General features: G+C 45.8%; 1 protein-coding gene across 1 annotated transcript in view; it reads right to left on the bottom strand.

Moving 5' to 3' along the window:
- Positions 1 to 744: 744 nt before the first annotated feature.
- LOC144791046 (disintegrin and metalloproteinase domain-containing protein 9-like) overlaps positions 745 to 16,433 on the bottom strand; it is a 1,785,694-nt gene continuing 1,770,005 nt past the window's right edge. Inside the window, exon 22 of the mRNA XM_078665681.1 lies at positions 745 to 1,036. The gene's annotated coding sequence lies outside the window, so the exon portion shown is untranslated. The remainder of the gene's footprint in view (positions 1,037 to 16,433) is intronic.

The raw sequence follows: 16,433 nt of genomic DNA, 5'->3' as shown, positions 1-16,433 counted from the left end.
GTCATCAATCAGAAAAAATCATTTGAGATACTGACTTACTCAAGTATTGAGCGATCGTCTGCATGAAAATAACTTGAATTATGCCCTAGGGTACAAAAAAATCTGCAACATTTTCTACTCGAAGTTAGGTGAAAAGTATAAACGTAAAAAAAAAAAGAAATTATGAAAAGTACGCAAAACCCATTGATCAGGATTTTCGCGAGATTACTCATGTGAAAATACATTCTTGGGGCTAGTTTTAACACTGCCAACAAATTTAAACTGCCCCCTAAGCCCAGGATTACGAGTATTCGTGGAAAACATGTTGTTACACATGTTAAAATCCAATACCCCGCGTTTCAAAATAAGTAACTCATTTTAAAGTGTTGCCAAACTTGCCATTAAAAAAGGGCATAATCTGGATTTTCCTCCTTTCCATATCACAAAATCCATGTCCCGCTATTTACCGGGTATTCCTCCCGTAAAGTTGCATCAGGTTTGAACTGTCGAAATGTGTCTGGGAGGTGCAAACTTTCTCGCACTAATGGGATGCGGTAAAGTCTGAACTACTTGTAAATGTGATCACTGATTGTAATAGCGTTTGAAAATTACCAGGGCACTCATAATTGAGGGCTAATTATGTTGTTGAGAAGTACCAAAACATTACAGAACTGAAGCATTTATAAACTGAATACAAACATATTCGTGCAATCTACTCACATTTTGTAAAACGTCATACTCTGGCATTCTACAGATTCTGGCTAAATTACGTTTATTATTTCTACCATCCACATTACATTTTTAAGCATATTACCATAAGGACAGAAATATTTAAAAAAAAATGCAATACTATACATGCATGTACTTGTTTAGAACTCCGCCTTGCACCTTCTTATCCGATATTTTATATTTACTAAACAAAACGACTAATCATAAAACATGAACGTTTGCCAAACAAGCTATACAAGAACAATAATAATACAGAATGTTTTCTTTGAAATAAATCTGGTTGATATAAATATGCCGATGGGAGATTTTCCATCCTCGTATGTGTTTGCTGAAAAAAGAAAAAAACATTATCGATGACTACAATCTACAAAAACCTCTGAAAGTATCTATCACTCGTAAGTTCTGAGGATATACGGAGCCATTTATATCGTAGTCAAATATATTTTAATCAATTCATTTTAAGTAGGTTTAAACATTGGCCCAGAAGTACATTTTCAACAGCTTCATCAGAACTGTGCGAAATGTCCTGCTTTATATAGATAAAACCCAGATTCTGTAGTGAATGAATATGCATTGAAATCATTTCAGTAAAAACAAATTGCAACATAATCATTGCCAAACACTGCAGGTTGCAGTCAGAAGGGGATATATATTTTTTTGCTAGTGAATCATATTGCTTCCTCCTACATAATTTGTTTATTACATTTTCACATATAAGCAACGCCCAAAGACTGACATATCAATTCCGTGCATTCTTAATAAGTAGGTTAAAATTACACATCCCGATCTGTGACCATTCAAACTCACCTGACATAACTTGGGGAGAAACAACCCCCCTTTCCGAACCACATGGAACAGAGGGGCATATTATCAAGGATAGACGATACATTATCACCGCTTTTATCGGCATGAAACTGCCGAAAAAGCGGCGATTATAGCCTTGAACACATCTAACATGGGCTTCGATTGGAATTCATAGAGCATATTATCAAGGCCATTATCGCCGCTTTATCTGCAGTTTCCTGCGATAAAAGCGGCGATAATGTATCGCCTGTCCTTGATAATATGCCCCAGAGATTGTACAGCAGAGGTAAGAAATGTATAACATGCAGCTTTAGCATAATGGAGGCATAACTGGCCGTTAAAAAACAAGTTACTTACCTGTACATTGTGGTTCTCCAGTACTGATATCTCTTTATAGATTCACATGCTTGAATCTTCCCAGTCATCATGGTGGGAGTCCCACAGTAACAGTAAAATATCAGTATTAAAACTCTACATTCAAACAGTGGTGGCTCCCAGAGGGAGTACTGTGGAGTGGTAGGGTGGGGCAAGGGAGGGGCAGTGGGGGTAGTGGAGTCGGACATACGACGGCCAGCAGAAAAGTAAGTAAATAAATAAATAAAACTATTTACCTTGCGTGCGCCACATCTGCCGAGTTGGCGATACAGTGAGCGCAAGGTAAAACAAACCTGGAATGATGCATGACCCTCAAAGCTAAAAATAAAAATTGGAAATTAGACGTATGTCAGAGAGAAAAGAGCGCAGCATCGAGACTGTGACAGGGCTGAAGCTCATGTTGAGCCCTGCGGGATCCCTAGTGTTCAGTTTGAGAAAGATACCTAGATTCTAGTTGGTGGAGTTATTTCTCTCTATTGCCTTCCCGTCTGAGTGGAGGAACACAGTCTACAACATAATACTTGATGTGGTCTAAGTTGTTACTGTGGACCTCCTTAAAATATCGGGCGACAGGGTACGTTGGGTCACTGTTAACTATTGCTCTGAGGTGTTGTAGGATGCAGAGATGTACCTGTAGATTGGTGCTACCCACGTACCTAAGGCCACATTTACATTCAAGTATATAGACTGCGTACTCAGTTCTACATGTAAGTCTGTGTTTGATTATTAGGGGATCACCATGGAACATGGCTGTGATCTGGCTAACATTGACTTCAAATTTGCAGGCCCTGTAACTGTTGCATTTGAAGAACCCTTTGATGCCTGATAGCCAGTTGGTTTTGGTAGAGACTTCAGGACTGCCCCTGACCAAAGCATCATCCATGGAGAATGCCCTCCTGAAGGTAATGTCCGGGCCTTGAGGTACAATGGGTCTGAAGGTTCGATCAGATCTGATAATACCCCAGTGCTTATTAATAATGGACCTGATGGCGCGCTCCATCGTGTTGTGCATGATCATCAGGTGGGTGTTAACCGTGCCTGGGCCTGAGGGCTCAATCTGTGTGTCAGTGTCATTGGGAATTGTGGTGGGCCTTCCTCGTAAGAGTACCTCCCTAGGTGTAGAGTTAGCCTTGTTGGTGGCAGTGATGGTATATATTTCAGTGTACCCTAGTTCCTTGAATCTTATGTGTGCGTCACTCTGACAGGAAATCAGGTTACTGGTAGATCTGCAAATCCTGCGCAAGCGCAGCATTTCGCCATAAGTGATGCTTGCAATAAGGTGTCTGGGGTGAAAACTGGAGGCGTGTAGAGTGGAGTTGCCTGCCGTGGACTTTTTATGAAGTGTCGACTTCAATGTGCCTTTGGAGACATACAGTTTGACATCAAGAAATTCAACAGAGACTGTGCTCATATTGGCATTAAACTCTAGATTGGACTCATTGGAATTTATCTCTAATATAAGGGCTTGGGCACTCTCCATGTTGCCACTCCAGATCACAAAAACATCACCAATGTAGAGGAGCCAGCACTTGATGTTGTTATTCCATGCATCAGAGTATTTTGAGATGAGAACCTGCTCCTCCCACCTGCCCACATGTAAACATGCGTAGCTTGGGGAAAAGCAGGCCCCCATGGCAACATCCCTGAGCTGCTGGTATACTTTGTTCTCAAACATAAAGAAATTATGCTGTAGGCACCAATGAGAAACATAATCAATTCATTGTGTTTATAACATGTGATGGGTCTTTTGGTAAGAAAGTGTTGGCATGCAACCAGTCCATCATGGTGAGGGATACTTTTGTACAAGGATGTGATGTCGAGGGATAGCAAGACATAATCATCAGACCACGGAAAATCCTTGATTTTGAGAAGAAAGTAACTGGTCCCTCTGAGAAATGTAGGCAGGTTGATGACAAGTTCCTGAAGGAACTTGTCTACATATTTAGAGATATTCTCACACATACTTTTGGGGGCCGAGATTATGGGACATCCTGGCACTGGTGATGTACATTTATGCACATTGGGGAGGAAATAAAGTACTGGGAGTATAGGGAATTCATTGTTGAGGAAGTTGAATTCACCCTTGCTGAGAATGCCTTGAGTCCTGTAATTGGTTAGGTTTTTCTTCAACTCTTTGCCACTGGCAGTTCCTTCTTTCAGGTTGGAAATCCTATAACAGGTGGTGTCATCAAGGTGTCTGTGAGCTTCTTCCATGTACAGATTCCTAGGCCAGAGAACGATGTTACCGCCCTCATCATATATATATATATACATGGATGTATGTCGTTACAACGCATGCTTTTTCCACGCACGCCTTTACAACGCAGGTTTTACAACGCAAGTTGTTACAACGACTTGCGTTGGGGTGCGCTGGATAGTGAATAGTTTAATTTACTATTCCAACTCCAGTCCCCGTGGATAGCAGGGAAGGTTTTGGATACTAAATTAAACTATTCCCTATCCTACAGCGCCCTCCAGCCCAAGTCGTTGTAACGACTTGGGTTGTAATTCCTGCGTTGAAAAAGGTACTGCGTGGAAAAAGTTTTGTTGTAAAGGATGTTTCCCATATACATATATACATATAAATATAAATACATAAACTTAAATTAGGAAATTTTCTAAACAAATTAATGACTGATCATAAAACAATAGCATATGAGGAAACATACACAAAGAAATTCATACCTTATGCGAACAGATGTCGCAGAGCAGCTTGTCCAACTGCTACATCTGCCTTCTGCATTCAGGTAGTAATGCTTCATGAAGGTATGGACGTTCGTCCATGTCGCTGCCCTGCAGATGTCAGGCAAGGACACTCCCGCAAAAAGCGCAGGTGAAGCCGCCACCTTGTGTGATGAATGAGCTGCGACTTTGGAAACCAGAGGGCGGCCAGCCCTCTCATGACAGAAGAGAATAATCAATGAGACCCATCGAGCAATTGATTCCCGCATCAAAGCCTGACCCTTCCTGGGGGCAAAGACTTTGAAAGAAGAAATTTAAACATTGTTTAATGTCCAGTGAATGGAGTGCTCTCTCAGCTGGTGAAGATGGAGCTGAAAAGAAGGAGGGCAAAACCATTGGCTCATTTCGACGAAATGTGGAAGGTACTTTAGGAATAAAAGAAGGATTGGTACGAAGAATTACTCTATCCTGACGAAACTGCAGATAAAGTTCCATTGTTGTGAAAGGCCTGAATTTCACTATTTTGTCTACCTGACGTGATGGCCAACAGGAAAACCACCTTCCAGGAGAGGTACTTCAAATCGCACATGTGAATTGGTTCAAAGGGTGGCTTAATAAGCTGTGACATGACAGTGTTCAATTGTCATTGAACTGGAGGAGGCCTTGAAAAGTTCCTTCATGAACTTCTTTACCAGTCTGTTAGACCACAAGGACAAGCAACCAGAGCGTCGTCTGTTTCTGGATGCTGCCACCAAGTCCACCTTGATGGACGTATGCGCCAGACCAGCTTTGGTGAGAGACAACAGATAGGGCAAACATCCTCATGAGGCGATGAGGAAGGATCACAAGAGTGTGCAGCACACCATGAGAAAAATCTTTTTCAGTTGGCCGAGTAGCATTTGAACACAGAAGGAGCTCAAGCTTTCTGCAGTATTGCTTGACATTCATCAGAAATCGCTAGCTCTCCGAATTCTATGTGATGAGGAGCCAAGTCGACAAGTGCAGTGTGATAATTTTATGATGAACCACTTGGCCCTTGTTCATGGAGAAGAGATTCTCTCTTGGCTGGAAAAGGATTGGAGAAGACCCTGATAGGCGATACAGCTCAGTGAACCAGGACTGTCGTGACTAAGCCGGGGCGATTAGGATGATGGGGAAAGGCTCCTGTTTGATCTTCTACAGAACCTGTGGAATGAGAGGAAATGGAGGGGATGTGTAAACAAACGTTCCCTCCCAAGAGAAGTGGATGGCGTTTCCTAGAGAGCCAGGCTAAGGAAATCTGCTGGCGTAGAACCTGCATTTTTTGTTGAAGGACGTAGCGAACAGATCTAGGTTCAATCCTTTGTAGCTGATCCTCGTTTAGCTCCCACTCGTGACACTGCTTGGCGTCTCTGATGAGAGAATCAGCCCAATCGTTTTAGACTCCTGGCACATGTTGAACTTTTATTGATATCTTGTGGGCTATTAGCCATTCTCAGATCTGCTGAGTCCGGATTGAGAGGGCATGAGATCTTGTCCCACCTTGTTTCAGCAGATAGAACATGGTGGTGGTGCTGTCCGTGCGAAATAGGATTGATTTGTTTTTGATCCTTGGCAGGAATGCTTGGAGGCCAAGAAAAACTGCTTTCAGTTCCAACAGATTTATACAATACTACGCTTGCTGGGCTGACCACCTCCCATGATTCTGTCATTCCAGCAGGTGCTCACCCCACCCGTCCATGGAAGCGTCCAACATCATTTCCAACTTTGGTTTTGTCGGGAGGAAGGAAATACCTTGGGAAAGGTTATCTCTGACTGCCCACGAGGACATTGCTGAAGTCATCACCCGTGTGATTGAAATGATGTCTTCGAATGAGACTCGAGATTGAGTCCATTGAGCATCGAGCTGCTCCTGAAGAGGCCTCATTCTTATGCAACAGTGCAGAATCAGCGGGATGCAGGACAACATCATCCCTAGCATTGATGTCCTTACTGAAATGCACTTTTATGCGGAAAGGAATTCTACCGTTTTCTGGAGGCGTAAGATCCTGTCTTTAGTGGGGAAGGCTTTTGAAAGTGTGGTATCCAGAGTTGCTCCTAGGAATACTATCACCTGGCAGGATCCAGAGAGGACTTCTCCCGGTTGATTCTGAGACTCATGGAGTGCACAAGCCGAACACTGGTGTCTGTAGATCTTCTGGCAGCCTGAAGTGATGGAGCCTTGACTAACCAGTTGTCCAGGTAAGGGAACACCTGCTGAGCAGCTCACAGCAGAAAAGCCGCCAATGGAGCCAAGCATTTGGTTAAGTCTCTTGGAGCCGACTAACCCAAAGGGTAGCACCTTGAATTGATAATGGCACCCTGCCACCTCTGACCGGAGGAAAACGACAATGTTTTGGATGTATGGGGACATGAAAATACATGTCCAGAAGATCCAGGGAGGACATATAATCACCTGCATCCATGAGAAGCAAGAATTCCTGAAGCAACAACATCCTGAAGTGTCAAGATTTGATGAAATTGTTCAACGACCTAAGGTCCATTATCTGCCTCCATTTTCCTATCTTTTTCTTTATTAAGCAGAAGTGAGAATAGAAAATCAGATTGTGCTGATTTGGCAGCACCTCTTTGATTGCCTGCTTGGAGAGGAGCAATCTGACTTCCTTCTTGAGTACTTTCAGATGACGATTGGAAGTTGTTCCCAGGGGCAAATTTGAGGGCTGTTGAACAAATTCCAGGGTGTGACCGTCTAACACCCATTTATCAGAACATATGAGCTTCCATTGATTGAAGAATTTGGAGCAAGCAGGGTCAAATATTAGTGGGACTATGGTAGCAGGGGCCTACGAAGCTGAGGTCGAGAGAGATATTGAACTCTGCCTTTTCTTAGGAAAGGTGCAAACTTTCTGCTTCAAATTCATCAACGATTTAGCTGTATCCGATTTGATTGACTCCAGAGCTTTATCTACATGCTTGCCAAAGAGAAATTCCGAGTCGAACCGCATAGCCAATACCATGGCCTGAACCTTAGGATGGAACATTGTAGCTTTGAGCCACCCTTGCCGTCTCAACACTGCCGCTCCCGCCATCTGCCTGCGGGCAGTCAAAGGACTATCCAGAGCCACATCAATCCTCTCTGAGGAGGCTCTCTCTCTACTTCCGATAGCACCTCCTTTGCCTCCTTCTTCTTGTCCTCGGGAAGAAACTCAAGCAAGGCAGAGATGTCAGACCACATCTGGGGGTCATACCTCCCGAGGATAGCCATGGTGTTAGAGGCCCTGATGGCAGTGCCTGGCAAAGCGGGAACCTTTTGCCGATGTTGTCTAGTTGGTGCCCTTCCTTGTTAGGTGGAGCCGCACACGGAGAAGAAGGATTTTTATATCTCCTCTGAGCAGCCTGCATAATAACAGAATCAGGCCGAGGGTGACCAGTCAGGCACACAGGAGAGTCCTTGGGCCCCCTGTATTTTTCATCTAATTTTGGTACTACTGCGGGAATAGAAGCTGGCATCATCATCAGCTTTAGACCCTCTTGCCATAAGTAGTCTACGATGGGAATGGAATGAGTGGAGCGCTGCATTGTAGGTTTAAAATCGTATAAGTAACACTCCGTCTGCGTGGCACGCTTAAGGAAGTCCAGCAGATCGTGGAACCATCCGATATCTGCAGGCAGGGAGTCGATTAGAGGCAGAGTAGGAGCCACGTAGTCATCCCACTCATCATAGGCATCCGGGTCCAACTGAAATTCCCCTTCCTCTAGTTGCTGGTCATCATCATCCTGTCTTGATGATGAAATTTCCGCAGGTGGCTGAACGGTCTTGCACTTTGGCAATGGGGGCACAACCAGCAACACAGGAAAGGTGATGGGAGCTTCATGAACAGTAGGTGGCTGCAGAGCAGAGTCTGCCTCAAGAAACCTATTGTAATAATCATTGAGCATCAACCTAGGTCACTGACGAATGAAACAGGGATATTAATGGAGGGTACCTGAGCTTGTTCTTCCTGTTCCCCGTAAAGGTAGTGCTCCTGAAATGTATCCAAACATTGATGACTGGGACACCCTGTATCAGAGAAAGAATAATCCCCCTCCAAATAAGTAAATGGATCATCCATTATCTCTTCTTCCTCTCTGTCGTGGCACTTAACTCTGAGTTGTGAGGGACTGTATGCAGGGTCATAAGAACCCTCACCTTCAGATTCCTGGAAATCCAGCAGATGAGTAGGAGGTAACAGAGAAATCTTCAAGAAATCCTGCAGAAGGGGAGGAATCAACTTTAGAAGCAGACTGTCCTTTTCCCTCATTGATGGAGTCATCGACGGACCCGTGGACGTTATAACTGTCTGCGTTGATGGTAATCGAACCTTCTGACCCATCCACGGTGAAGCCCTCGTCGACAGACGGTCTAACTGCAAACGACGATGGTGACACCACCAATGCTGTTGTCGACAAAGCTGCCTTCATCATCTTGACTGCCGGTGTAGTCACAGTAGCTGATGAACCCGTTGACGGAGCGCCAGATCTAGTGGCGACAGAGGCTATACACAGTGATTTCTTCGTCAACGGGACCACCGAAGGGCGGGTTTTCTCACTTGAGGATTCCCTGAAAGGAGTATGAGGCATCGACGGTGGAGTGCAACCAGACCTCTGGTGAGAAGAAGCAGGACGGGGCTGGTCTTTTTTAGCACCTTTTTCCGCAACCCTCTCTTTACTCTGAGACCTGGATTTTTTAGGGTCTTTAAACGAAGAGGAAGACCATGCCTCCTTTCTTTCTTTTTCTGGAGGAGGTATAGGACTTCTCCTCAGTCTCAGAGTCAGAGCCTTTTGCCACTTTTGTCCTTTTTAACCAGAGAAGCATCCTGACCTCACGGTCTTTAGGAGTTTTTGTGGAGGAAGTACAATAGTACTTGCATTCTCTGGACTTGCAGTCTGGGTACAGGCAATAAAGGCACTCCTTATATTGGTCCTCAGAATATAGTCTGAAATGAACTGCTAGCAGGAAGTTCAAAAGGGCAACAGTAGAAACACTGTTACTGAGCAGAGCTCACGGAGACTCCCTAACACACGACATGCGGTAAGAAATCTGAGGTATGGTGGCCCTGCAAGGGAAGTAGACTCTATGGTCTACGCCCTGATTGGCTGGAGTTTGGATGTTTTAAAACAATGGTTGTGAGAAGTTAGCCTGGCATATGATGTCCACTATTCTAGTGGGCACCTTGCACCAGTCTATTCGACCCTTATTGATGGTGGTTGTAAAATCAACCTTATAGACAAGCTATCTTAGTGGTAGCATGTACCAGCAGTCTTAGGCTAAGACTTCAGAGAGCATGTGAAGCAAGCTGTTTTACCAATTATAATCCCTTGAATACCAAATGAAAGGACACCACACAAGGTATATAGCAAATATATATGTATTTATTCTAAACACAACCCCTCTGCACTCTTTATGAGGTCAGAGATCAAAGTACATCACAAGTTACTCAATTAGCATACGATACGTTGCACAGATACAGTTATGCCCTAGGGGCCTCACAAAGCATATACTAAAGAAGTGGTATAAGAACCACGTGAGAGTTAGTCAGTAGGCCTAGGGCCTGTAGAATCCCTGGGACTACACTAAACAACCAAAGGTTAGGAAGTAGGAGACCCACGGGAGACGCGTGCAGTGTCTAAACACAGTCGCAAGTTACCATTGACTTATAATTGGAAACGAAGAAGTTACAAAGTTACTGTTTAAGGACACTTCTGGATGGGCTACAGTAAAACCCCTTTAGACTAGGACACTTCAAGAGTCAAGACCCACGGGAGCACCGGAATACTCATGTTACCACACCCAGGGAAGCTGGGTGCATAGGTGCCTTTTGGTGTTGGGTTTCGTCGTCGTTTTCTATGGAGATCCGCAAAGAAGTGCTGCAGGCGACCAGAGGAAAAGTGTCCCGGTGGATCCAAGGGTGGATCAGTGAAGTGAAGAACGTGAAAGCAGAGGGGACAGAGTCTGGGTCACTAGCCAGTGACCAGGAAGGAACCAGGAAGGAACCAGGCGATGTCACATGCTTGAAGGTGAAGAAGGTGAGCTTGTCTCTTAAGCCACGAGGTCCAGGAGGCATCGACGATGACCAGGAGCTGGATTCGAGCTGTCCCATGATAGATCTTGTTGACTGCGGAGTGGGTATCCGGATTGGAGCCAACAAGCCTTGGCAACCGCAACCCATGCGGGATGATGAGATTGGCTCTGTTGCAGACCAGCAAGGTCTGTGATGCTTCTCCTTTGAAGGAGAGCAGGAGCAACCCTGGAGCAACCAGGAAAGCAGTTTAGTTAAAAAAGAATGTCTTCAGGGCGCTCACTAGCCAACAGGCAAGGAACCGGGAAGACACGTCAAGCTGAAATGCAAGAGCAGGCCCCACGCGGCACTCATGGAGTGTGGAGGGCTGAGCTTCGGTGCAACTGGCGCTCGGGTCTGGGGCTTCTCGTACCACAATGCAAAACTGCGAGGGAACCTCGGTAGTCGAGCAGTTAGCAAAATGCAGGATGTCCAGGGTGTCCGGTCCCACGTCTCTCGTGTCCGCCACGGGTCTCAGCTTTGCTGTGGATGTGGGTCGGAGTTGGAGAAGTCTGAGAGTCCAGTTCCTGTGTCGCTGAGTCTTCAGGTTCCGGCGAGAGCGTCAACAAAGCAGACCAGCAAGTTACTGGTGGTGCCTGTTTGCACAGGGTGGTCACTCCTTGACCACAAGGGAGATGTCTTCCGTCTTCTAGTCAGGATAGAATGTCGAAGGTCCAAGAGTTTTGTATCAAAGTTTCTTTCCAGGATAATCTAAAGTTCTGGGGATACAGCTCCTATACTTATACTAAGCTAAGGGGCTGGATTACTTGCCTAGGTCCCTCCTATGGGTGGCCCTGATAAGGGGGTGGTTACACCCCTTTCTCTTTGTGCAGTTTCGCGCCAGAGCTGGGGCTGGAGTGCCCCAGCAACTGGTTTGAACCAGGCTATGCATGGTGCACCTTGTGTGCCCCAGGCAATGTCTAGATGCATTCACTGAATGCAGCCCTCCCTGCCCCAATACACATAACCCCTGTCTGGGGAGGTGCTGGCACCTCCCTGGACAGGAAACCTATTGTCCAGGCCGCCCTTGCTGGAGTTTCCCACAGCACCAGGTGGTCAGACTCGTGTCTGTGGCAGCAGCATCCATTTTGTGATGCTGAGGCTCTGTTTAACTTTAATTGGGTAAAGCAGTAACATACATGACTTTTCCCTCTAGAAGGGTGGAATGCTACCCCCGCCGCCAGAATTGGCAGGGGGGGGGGGTAGTATTCCAAAGTGTTTGACACCTTACACAACATGTTTTGATAAAGTCAAACCAAAGTTAGCATTGACCGCGAGGATTATAATGCACTTAAGAGTATATGGTATGGCTATATCATAGAACAGCTATAAGAAGATGGTTCTGAAAGCTGCAGAGGGGCTCAGCTCATGCTAGGGCACCCTCTCACATAAAACCAAGCACTCTGCCTCCAAGATTGTTGAGGCCTACCATAGGAGTGACTTATAGGTGTATATGTGTCTATATATAAAGGTAGATATAGGTATACTATATCTAAGTAAGGGGTGATTACATCACCATACCCAAGCTGAGTGATCACCCTGTGGTGTCAGTTTGGAGGGCTAGCCAGGGGTGGCATAATACATGCTGCAGCCCCTGGTAGGCCTTGGATGCACCTATGCCCTGGGTACCTATGGTACTCTATACAGGGGCTCACAGAGGTGACCCAATACCAAATCTGGTATGTACCTAAAGTACATGGTATCAATTTAAAGAGAGAACAGCTGGGCTGTGGGTCTGATTAGCAGGCTCACAGCCACATTAAAGTCGAAAAACCATAGAATCACAGCAAAAAGTGGGGGTGACCATAGGAAGCAGACCCTACTCTCCTACAATGGTAATAGGTTGCTAAAGGCTAGTGAATTCCTTTAGACATTTGAATATTGAGTTTTAATACTGCTAAATTACTGTTACTGTGGGACTCCTACCATGACGACGGGGAAGATTCAAGCATGTGAATCTATAAAAGATACAATACTGGAGAAATTTGTCTTCCTAATATTAGAAGAAAACCCTAAATCATCTGGGACTGGCCACTACTGGAAGGCAGAAAACAATGCATGCCACATCTTTCCCAATTTATAATAGCTATCCTGAACAACACTGATTAACAACACCATAGCCAAAATATTCTTTGTGAGCAGAGAAGGTGCATCTATTCCAGGAATTGGTTGTTCTTCATCCAACTGCATGATTTTCAGGTAAAAAAGCATGTCACACCCTCCAAAAGTGGAACTGTCGTACCCAATATCAATACTTCCAGCACCCAGTGTTTTTCTGAGTATACATTGAACCATAGAAGCATAATCTGCGACTGTGCAACCCACTAATATTTTTGGGGCATGCCCCAACCGTCTCTCTCCTTCCTTGGTATCATAATCTCCCTTGATACCTGGCTGTTTTCCCTCCCGGGACAAAACCATCACACTAGTCTGTAGACTTTAGCCAGAATCATGCGGGGCAGGGCAGTGGGCAGTGCCTGAAAAGAGATGTAATAGTCTCAACAGAATGCTCATTATGAGGAAGGCTATTGTTGGACTTGGCCCTTAGGGCAGGTTCACCCCTAATCTTTTTGCTTTTATTTGTGACCCAGTGTTAGTGATTTTTGGGTCTCTGCGCACTTTTTCCCTGTGTCCCAGGGTAAAGTGCGTGCGTGTAGTATGGCTGGCCTGCCCTCCCATATGAATGCATGGGGAATGTGTGTGTCCATGTTAGTTCCTGATGCGTGGGGAGTGCAGGCTTGAGTTTGGTATGTGTGAACTAGTGAGAATAAATGGTGCGCGATGGTATGTGCGGCTTGTATGTGTCTAGAAGGGAAGTGCTACTTCTGGACATTGATGTATGTGTGCAGTAAGGGTGCTGGAGTGTGATTGGCTGGAGCTGGCTGGCATGCCAGGCTCCAGGAAGTCTGGATGGGTCTGCCCGGTGGTGAGTGTGAGATTAGCATGAGTGATGTGTGGGAGGAGTGCACCTGTGTCCTGAATGGGGCTGGGTTTTTCCCCACACAATGCTGGCTCCGCCCCCCTGTGGTGCGTCTAACGACCCTAGCCTCCCCAGTGAATGAAAGGGGTGGTTGGGCCATCAAGGGTACTCCCAAGCCAGCTGCAACTGGTTTTCCCCCCACCCTGCACCCTGAAACAAAGGATTTCACAGTATAAGAAGGGGCTGTGTCCCCATGAAGGTTGTTCTGCTTTTTGATCCTGCCAGAGGGGGCTGCTGCTGCTGCTGGGGCCAGGAGGACCGCCACTTGGATTGTCTCCCTGCCTGGAGACCCAGTGAGCTGGCTGTGGGCCCAGCCTTGCCCCCCCTGCCTGCCTCCAGACCCTGCTGGAGCCTTTGCTTTTGCTCTTAGCGCTTGAGAGCGTTTTATTTCATACCCCTAGCGCTTGGGAGCGCTTATTTGCCTGCTAGCGCTAAGGAGCGCTTTATTTTGATTATAGCGCTGGGCGCGCTGATGGTTCTGCCCCCGAGCGCTTACTAGCGCTTTGCCCGGCCGAGCGAGTGCCCACCTCACTTTATATTTTAATTGGAAGCCGGTGCCCACCCGGCATTGCTCCGTGTTATTTTAATTATTTAAAAGCCGGTGCCCACCCGGCATTGCCCGTGATCACCGCCGCAGCCCAGGGGCATCGAAACCGTTGCCGGGCCGCTGCCTAGTGCGACCCGGAAGTGCTGGGCCGACCGGCCAATTGCAGCGCGGCCCCCAGGAAGGACCGGAAGTCCCGCCCTCGGCGCCGCAACGCGAGCAGGAGTCCTTGCCAGCCGGCCGGTGCCTAGCGAGGCTCCCCCGAGGAAGAGGAGCCCCGCCCGCGGCCCCAGCAGTGCCGCAGACCTGAGGAGACCTGGTGAGTGGAGCCGGTGTCGAGAATCGAGGAGGAGGGCGCCGGGACGCATTGTCGGTGTCCGCCCTCCCCCCCAGTAGCGCGACCTCGTGCCAGTTGCTGTGGTGAAGCCGAAAGGGCTTCAGGGGCAGTTCTTCGAGCCCGAGAGGCGCGAGGGCATTTCTTCATAGAGCCACAAGGCTCCCCGCCGCATCTTGATTTACGAGCCTAAGAGGCTCGAGGGGGCATTTGGTTTTAAGAGCCCACGAGGCTCCTGGGACCCGCATTTGTTCTTTGAGCCCTAGAGGCTCCAGCCCAGTGATCTTTGAGCCCCGAGAGGCTCCCGCCCTAATTGATTTACGAATATAACAATAAAAATTGCCAATAATGCGACCTGTTAATTCTGATCCCAATTACCTACCACTAATTGAAATGAAACAAAAAGGGGGGTGGAAGGACTATTATTTGGTCCGATTAAATCAGATATTTATTTATTCAAGTTATTTCATCTTAAAGAAAAAAAATGTTTTTCAGTTTTTCATTTTTTGATAGCGGCGATCATACAATTAAAAATTGTGCAAAAATACAAATCCAAACAAAAAAATGACATTAAGACATTAACCTGTGTATTTTTCATCCTTACATTCATACCCACTCTAGACATTCATCCTACACAACATCACAATATTTACAATGGTTGAAACTTTTATACATATAAACATCATTTCTTATTTGCCATAAAGATAAACGTTCAGATAAATTATCTTTTTTGCAAGATTAAGTTAAAGCACTACTGTTTTTGCAGGACTTTTATGGCTGGAAAAAAGGGGGGTCTACGCGTTTCGAACTCTAACCATTATGGAGTTCTCATCAGGACCACAAAAGAACAAGCTGTGGGAAGAGATAAAAAATAACCTAATTAGTCTCCTTCTTATTAGTGTGCCTTATACCCTCTTGCAACAGCTGATGCCTCTCTTACCTCCAAAAGGACTTGTTTAGGACACCAGACTCATTCAGCCGTCGAATGCTGAAAAAAATCAATGAAAGCACTGCTTGTTACCCTTTTCAAGGACCTCGCTATACTCCAATGCTACGTGTGTTGCAGAGAAACCAAGTTCACCTGCTTCACTGTGATCTAATGAACTCTTAGCTGTAATTTCAACAAACAACATTCTCTTCTTCAAGCACTTACATTCTTTTACTGGGGTCTGGACTTGTTAGGATCTTTATGCAGGCTTGCGGTGGGTACTTCGCGCTGTATTTGCACTAAAAAATTATGGATTAGAGACGGTTTTAGAAAGGGGGCCTCTTGGATCAGCAAAGAGGGATTGAAGTTTTCGAGGAGTCAACTTACTTCATGGAGTTGTTGAATCTGAGTTGTCGTATTTATTTCGGTCCCTCTCCTTGGTGCGCGCTGAAGAGGGAGACAAAGTGGCCGTTTTAAAGACTTTTTCTTTTACGCGTGAGCGTCGTGCATTGAAGCTAATACTTCAATTGTTTCTTACCTGTCAGCGTGACCGGGACCGTTGTCTAAGACCCGTCTGCCTCTGAAAACTTCTGTTTACAGCGTCTTCGGTAATCATGTAGCAAGCTCTTACTGATTTTTAGGTTTCCTGTTTTCCAAGGGAGTCTGGGAATTGTAGTACAAGCCCCGGTGTTGATGGGGGATGTAGTTTTTGAAGGATAAGTCCTCACGTCCTGAGTTACATATGAATTTCTTTTGTGTTTTTTTGGCATTTATCAACATAGGACAGAAACTGGTGGGCGTTTGAGTTCGGTGTCCTTTTTGGTCATCGGGATGATGACATGCATTCTAGTGATCGGATTGTTCCTAGGTCAGCCAGTTAGATCCGGGATTTCCAACAGAAACCATAATGATACTTGTGTCACTAACTGAGGTTATACATTTCCGACAGTTCGTTAAGACCATCCGTTGCGGTGTTGAATTTTACAATGAGCATTGCCTCC

Source organism: Lissotriton helveticus, chromosome 11 (assembly GCF_964261635.1).
Source record: "Lissotriton helveticus chromosome 11, aLisHel1.1, whole genome shotgun sequence".
NCBI classification, from domain to species: domain Eukaryota; kingdom Metazoa; phylum Chordata; class Amphibia; order Caudata; family Salamandridae; genus Lissotriton; species Lissotriton helveticus.
Note: the sequence above shows the minus strand (reverse complement) of the source record. Positions and strands in the feature narration are given on the sequence as shown.